Raw genomic sequence first — 7,311 nt, forward strand, 5'->3', positions numbered from 1 at the left:
TGCTCATTTCACTCAGTATTAGTTCATCTAAGTCTTTCCAGATTTTCCTGTAATCTGCCTGCTTATTTCTTATGGAACAATAATATTCTATTACATTCATATATCACTTGTTCAACCATTCCCCAATTGATGAGCATCTATTCAATTTCTAATTCTTTGCCATCCCCAAAAAAGAGCTATAAATATTTTTGTACATCTGAGTACTTTTTCCTTTTCTATGATTTCTTTGGAATATAGATTTCATAGTAATAATGGCAGATCAAAGGGTATGTACAGTTTTAAAGCCCTTTGGACATAGTTCTAAATTGCCCTTCAGAGTGGTTGGATCAGTTCACAATTCCACCAACAGTGCATTAGTATCCCAGTTTTCCCACATCTCCAACATTTATCATTATCTTTTTCTGTCACTTTTATCTAATTCTAGTTTTTAACCCATTCTGCTAGTCACTTATGTTTTACGGGAGAGTGTATTCCATTCACATCCACAGTTATGATTATCAGCTGTATATTTCCCTCCATCCTATTTTCTCCTTTTGTAAGAAACAAAATAGCTTACCAAGATTTATTTTACATTCTCACAAGAACAGTTGCCTAGGTGAGTAGACACACCTTTGAAACTCCAAAGGCAGCATTTTATTTCTTATCCCGAAACACAAGTCCCTCCCCTGAGTTCTCATTGATTGGATGTTACATTAATTACATGAATGAATCTCCACTCTTCATTACATAGCCAGTCCCTGTTCCAAAGAAGTTTCCATTCTAAAAGGGGGAGAAAGGTAACAGGAGAACTAAGGGCAAAAAACAAAAGATTCTTTTCAAATCTCAGGCCATCACTCCTATTAACAAAAGTCAGTCCCTTCACCCCCAAGGAGCTTACATTCTTTTGGGGGAAGGTAACTAATCTCCACCCTTGATTATTCCTTGATGTCCTTGATCTCAGTTTTCTAAGTTCAGTTTCATTTCTCCAATTTAATTTTCATAACTGTGGAAAACAAAATGGCCATCCACTTCTCACAATTTCCCCCTTATTTTCTTTTTAATAATTTGGTTTCCATGTCCTTTTCTAACCCTCAGATAGGGCTAATTTTTAGATCCCACTTAATAAAAGTCTATTAACCTCTACACAGATCTCCTTACACAAGATGGCTAATTAATCCCTGAATTGTCTGCTAATTCTTCTGACAGGGCTATACTAGGACTGAAACTAGTTCTAATTGTAACATGTTTTCTCCTTTTTGCCAATAATCTTTCTAGAGTCATTTTATTTTCCCATGCCATTCTGCTAGTGACATCTTATTACTCTGCTATTTCCTTCCCTGCTTCTCTGATGTAAATTATCCAATAGTATTTACTCACTAGAGTAGTAATGACCCAAATCCAGAACTAGATTCCTAGCCTTTAATTCATCATTTACCCTCCTTGACTTAATTTTTCCTGTTTTGGTATTACAGGGTAAATGGAATAGCCAACTGGATCAGTGCACAGGTGCTCACCCAGTTCTTGGGCAAAACATGTTTGAGAGTACTGGTTCCACCATACCATCCAAGGTTTCTCATCCCTGAGAAATGGCCAGAGCTACCCAAAGTTACATTCCAGACTCGGATACATGCCATTACATCCCTAGATTTTGGAATCTTTCACCCTGCCAGGAGATGCAAACTGATTGATCTCCAGAGCTAAGGGACTAGTATAAAACATTGCAATTCTTCCCAAGAAGGTTATTGTGGGATCCAGAGGAATTCACTCTCCTGTTCTTCCATACCCAGAGGGAATGGGACTCTCTGGGCATGGAGCAACCCACAGCACAGATATAGAAAATGCTTTTTGTTCAGATTCCTTATAGAGTACTTTTACCAATTCTACCCAGGCATTGGTGTCTATCACTTGCCCTAAGTCCTTAACTTGATTTCAAATCTTCCTAAGAGATCTATATCTATTACATGTATAATCCAACTTACTCTTTGATCTGCATTTTCTAAATGTCTAGCCTTTGTAGCAAATCAGACATTATTCCAAACTGGACAGAAAGTTCCATAAAATCCTCTCTCTATTGGGACACAACTATACCTATTTGTCAAAGTTAGTCAAGCCTCTACAATTCTATACTTTGACAAGCATCAAACTGAATATGTTTATGTATCTTTCCCAGTAATATGTCCTGATGTCCCTATCTTAAGTCCCAAATACTATTGTAGTAGCATTGTCTGAATGGTATGAGGTCCATTTACCAACCAATTTCCTTCCTAATTTATTTCTTATCCTGAAACACAAGTCCCTCCCCTGAGTTCTCATTGATTGGATGTTACAGAAATTACATGAATGAATCTCCACTCCTCATTACATAGCCAGTCCCTGTTCCAAAGAAGTTTTGTAGTAGCATTGTCTGAAGGGTATGAGGTCCATTTACCAACCAAGTTCCTTCCTAAACAAATGGGGTCCAAAGTTTTTTGGGGTATGGGATGATCTCATCTTCTGAAACTACTTCCTGTTGAGAATGGGCACTGAGCTGGGTAATCCCACAATGTCCTATTTCTTCAAATGGGCTTGAGCTGATTGAAGATCCAGTGGGTTGAAGATCCCTGAAGCTGGTCAATACAGCTCTTTAGTGCTGATCATTTGAAGGTGAATTGTTCAAAGACTAGAGGACAACAAATCTAAGCGAACTAAAGAGAAAGAGCAAGTACAAAATCCTGATTCTTGGGAGGTGTGCTTATATCTTCCCTGAAGATTCTGTAACTAGTTAAGCACCATCTCTCCTTAATAGAGACTATATTATATCTCCAAAAGCAACTGTCAGAAAAGGGGATTCCCACCAGAATTACAGAGGTATTCACAAAATCCTTCATTAATAGGGTCTCATTTATCTATCAAAAGTAGGATAGTGATAGAGATTAACCCAAAGTTCTGTATAAGGCATATATAAAGCCTCTGCCAGTATTTTCTTCTAAAGATATTCTTCCTCTTTTGCCTGTTGTAGTATAAACCGAGAAAGGCCAATATAGATTGGCCAGCAGCTTTTCAATATAAATTATTCAAAAGGAAACATTATACACACTATACAAACAAATGCTATTTCCACATTAGTGACAAATAAGTGACTTTTTTTGTAACAAAATATTCCATAAATTACATCCCTCTTAAAAAAAACCTTGAGTACACTAAAATTCTCTTCTTTAAATCATATGAAAGATATTTCAGCTTCAGTTTCAATAATCAATAAAATAACAGGTCCCAAAGACAGTTGTATCAAATTTTTTTTACATTTACATAAGGTCCTTTAAGGATCTTATTTTATACAGACATTCATCTAGCAACAGGTAAATGACTAAGTCAAATTACTAATTATAAGATATAATGACTATATATTTTCAGATTGAAAATAGTAAGATATATTCTTGAATTGTGCTTAGGGCTTCTATTGATCTCTTATTCTGATTTTAAAATTTTCTTATAAGAGGAACAAGCAGGCCCCTGATTATAGTAACTAACTATCCTACCTTATAGCCAACTCAGGAATCTTTTTGAGTAACTTAATAGTATTTCTCTCAAATGGTGGGTTACTAACTTAATTCAGATAATCATTCCCAAATTCAAAACTCAAAACAGTATCAGTTATAATTCTAAGAGATTTCATCTTCATAGCAAGTTTCATTGATCAGGTTTTTAGAGCCTAATCCCATGTGCCTACAGAGCAGAACAGTCAAAATTAGATCTTTGGACTGTCATGTTGAAATCCTGCTCTAGGTACTTCAAGAAAGCACATTTGCTACCATGATCGACTTAATAAATTAGATAATGTGCTGAATGGATTTTGAAATAACCACTTTCAGAGAATTTTCAGATTATCAGAAATCTAACAAACTTCTCTTAGAAGTTCCTTGCATTGCTAAGTGGTAGAACCTTTAATATAGCATCACTTTGCCTTAAAACAACCACAGACTTGAAAAATAAAAACAAATATTCAGTTGTTAATATCGTGTAAATGTAAACTATTCCTTTAAACAATAAATTAATGTTAAAGTAATTTCATTTAACTAGAGGAGAGGGGCAGAGGTTGGGGGGGAGTGAATGAGTTTGGGTTTTTTTTTTTCACTTCTGAGGAGCAGCCACTCATGAGGGAAGGGTAAACTAAGCCTTTACCTTCCCAAATCAACAGATCATGCAAATAACTAGTATATAGTTTTCAGTTCTAAATTTTAGATTAACTATAAAAAATCCCAATCAAAAATGTTCAGAAAATTAAAGGTGAAGAACCTAGAATTCTATACTCAGAACCAAGCTTTTTCCAAACCTGACAAGTTCACAAACCAGGAGAATCGAGCCCAGAACAGGGGTTGAAGTATACCTCCCCTGCCTGTCATACCTTACATACAGTCCCAGAAGCAGGGAAAATGTACTGAGATCAGCTTAGCTCCATGGTCCCACCCTTTGCAAAGGTGGTCCAGTCTCATCCTGCCATGCCCTGTCAGAAATCCTAGTCATGTCCCTGAGGTCAAATCCTCCCCATAAAATCTACCTATAGGGCATCTCATGGCTGCCACCTTCCCTTTGAGTCAGTCCTCCATGGCACTGTGCCCCCTGGTATCTTTCCCTTTTTCCCCTTTCCCCATGCCACTTTTAACTCCACTATGCTTTCTGACCCCACTTCTCTTCTTTTGGGGTATTAAGTCCCCAGTATTTAGTCTACCAACTAAGGGCATGCACCAATTTCAGGAGGTGTTTCCTTTCTCTTAGCAAATGGCAAGTTCCACTATGGAACTTTCCTTCATTTCCTTTCCATCATTAACTATTAAAACCTCTTACTATACTCTCCCACTCTATTTCATATTTACCATTCCTGGTGTCTATTGTATCCCTCCATTTTGTTTGTAACCTCTTACCGAAACAAATCTATCTTTTGCCAAAAAGAATGGCCACTGTGAATTCTTCACATGACTGAAGCCCAACTTTTGGTACCTACCATCATCTGGGGTCTACATAACCCACATCATTTTGGAGTCCTAGAACCACATGTTTTGGTGCCAGCCAAAATATCCTGCCCCTCTCTGTGCCCAAAATCTTGTTCTTTTCTCTCTCCAACATGGCCTGGTCTCCTCTCTCTCTCTCTCTCTCTTTCTCCCTCTTCAGCATCCTATCATATCAATAATCCTTAACAAATTTACATTTTTGGGCAGCTAGTTGGTGCAGTGGATAGTGCATCATCCCTGAAGTCAGGAGGACATGAGTTAAAATCTGATCTCAGACACTTAACACTTCCTAGCTGGGTGACCCTGAGTAACTCACTTAATCCCAACTGTCTCAGCAAAAAAACAACAACAATAAAAAAAATTAGGTTTCAATATTACAATAACCCCAAATAACTTAAGTAGCAATCTCACAATTTTTATAAATGATAACCAAATAGACATAGCATAGCCTGTCACAAAAATGGATAGGAATCTCACATAATTTACAATCAAATTTCTAATTTTAACATATATGCCAACTGAAAAAAAACACCTTATTTTAAAAGTCAATACTTCAGCTTGTGATATTCTAACTGGCATTTTTATTCAAACTATCAATTGGTTTTGCAAATCAATCTTTCTTGTCCCTTGTTTTTAAAACCATCTTTTTTAAACTTTGAAATTTATAATATTATTGATATCTAAATAACTTTGGATCAAATTTCATAAAACTTATACATATGTCCAGCAGAACTGACAAAACTTTAAAACATAGTTCATAATTTTTACAAATTACCCAATATGCAATTTAGAAAGCAACATTTCATCTAATTAGGAGATACAAACATATGATTTCTTTAGATAAGTTACCAGAAAACTTTGTTTTAATAACCACTTTTTAATTTAAAATTAAATCAAATACAGATTTAAATTTCAAGTAGCAATATTACAATATTAAAGCACACATATTTCTAAAATCTTATTCCCAAATGCATCAATTGAAAATAATTCTATCATATATCATTCAAATTTAAACTTTATACAGCAATTTAGGTCACATTTTTGGGAGAAAACTCCTTTTCCATCTTAAAAATTCCATTCTCCTAGACTGCCCAAAATCTTTGAAATGGCAGTAAATTATCTAAGACCTGAAATGGAACACAGGCCCCTGGGAGCAAAATGGCAATAGTTTCTATCTCCCCCTGCCTAAATTTTGTACTCTTCCCTATGTGGACCACTGTATTGAGAAGGTGGAAAGATTTTAAAATGTAAAATGGATTTCCTAAGATTTTCCCAAGCCACATGGAGATAGGCCATATCCTTCTGTAGAATCCAGAGTCCCCTGAGAAGAATATTGGGGATCTGGGGAATTGACAAACCCATCTAGAGATAAACTGAGGCTGACTCTAGAGTATGGGGTTTGGGGGACCTACTGTTCTTTGGAGAGGCTGGACTGGACATAAGTCCAGACACAGAAGCCTGATCATTCTATCCCTTCTAGAGAGAGAAACTTGAAAACTTAAGAAAAATTCAGGTTAGTTTGCAAAAAGGTGCATTAAAAGTGCTTTTAAATCCCCAAATATTCACATTTTTTCCTTTGTAACTCAGCTGAGGGAGAGAAACAGAAGACAAAACATACACAAACACAAATTGTTTTTAAATACCTTTTCTTTCTGTGTAGTAGAGTTGTTTCTTCCCTACTACCTGGAGGACCCCACTTCTTTCTTTACTAGAGTTTCTTATAAATTTCTCTTGTGCAGATCCTTCCTGCACCCCAGCAAGGAGATTTCCACACTCCAGTGATCCCAGATCACTAATATTTACTCAACTCTAGATTTCCTGACATCCCCTCTCTTCCAGGATTATAGGAGAGGTTATATTCCAGAGTTCCCACTCCTTGGAGTCATTAAATCCCCATATTACTAAACTATCTAACACCTTAGACCCCCTAAGATGGCCCCAGCCACCAAAGGCAATACTAAATAGTCCACATTCTTACCTTTGGTCTGTTCACAGAAGCAAACCTGGATGCTGCAGAACCTACTCTAGCTTCCTTCCTGATTCCTAGATTCATCAGTGACTTTACTTACCAACATGGTCTTAGGATCTCTGGACAGTTTATGTTGGGGGAAAACTGGAGCTGAGCCATGAAGCCATTGAAATCAATGGGACGAGTTTCTTATGCTTCAACAGAGCCTCTCAAAACTCATAATATCTGGATCCCGGAGGAGCCCACATTTGTAAGGAAAAAAGTATCCTCCCAAACCCTCCAGTGATTCACTGATGAATGCAGGAAAGATTTATTTTACATTCTTGCAAGAATGGGTGCCTAGATATACCTCTGAAACTCCAAGGCAGCATTTTA

Source organism: Antechinus flavipes, chromosome 1 (assembly GCF_016432865.1).
Source record: "Antechinus flavipes isolate AdamAnt ecotype Samford, QLD, Australia chromosome 1, AdamAnt_v2, whole genome shotgun sequence".
NCBI lineage: Eukaryota > Metazoa > Chordata > Mammalia > Dasyuromorphia > Dasyuridae > Antechinus > Antechinus flavipes.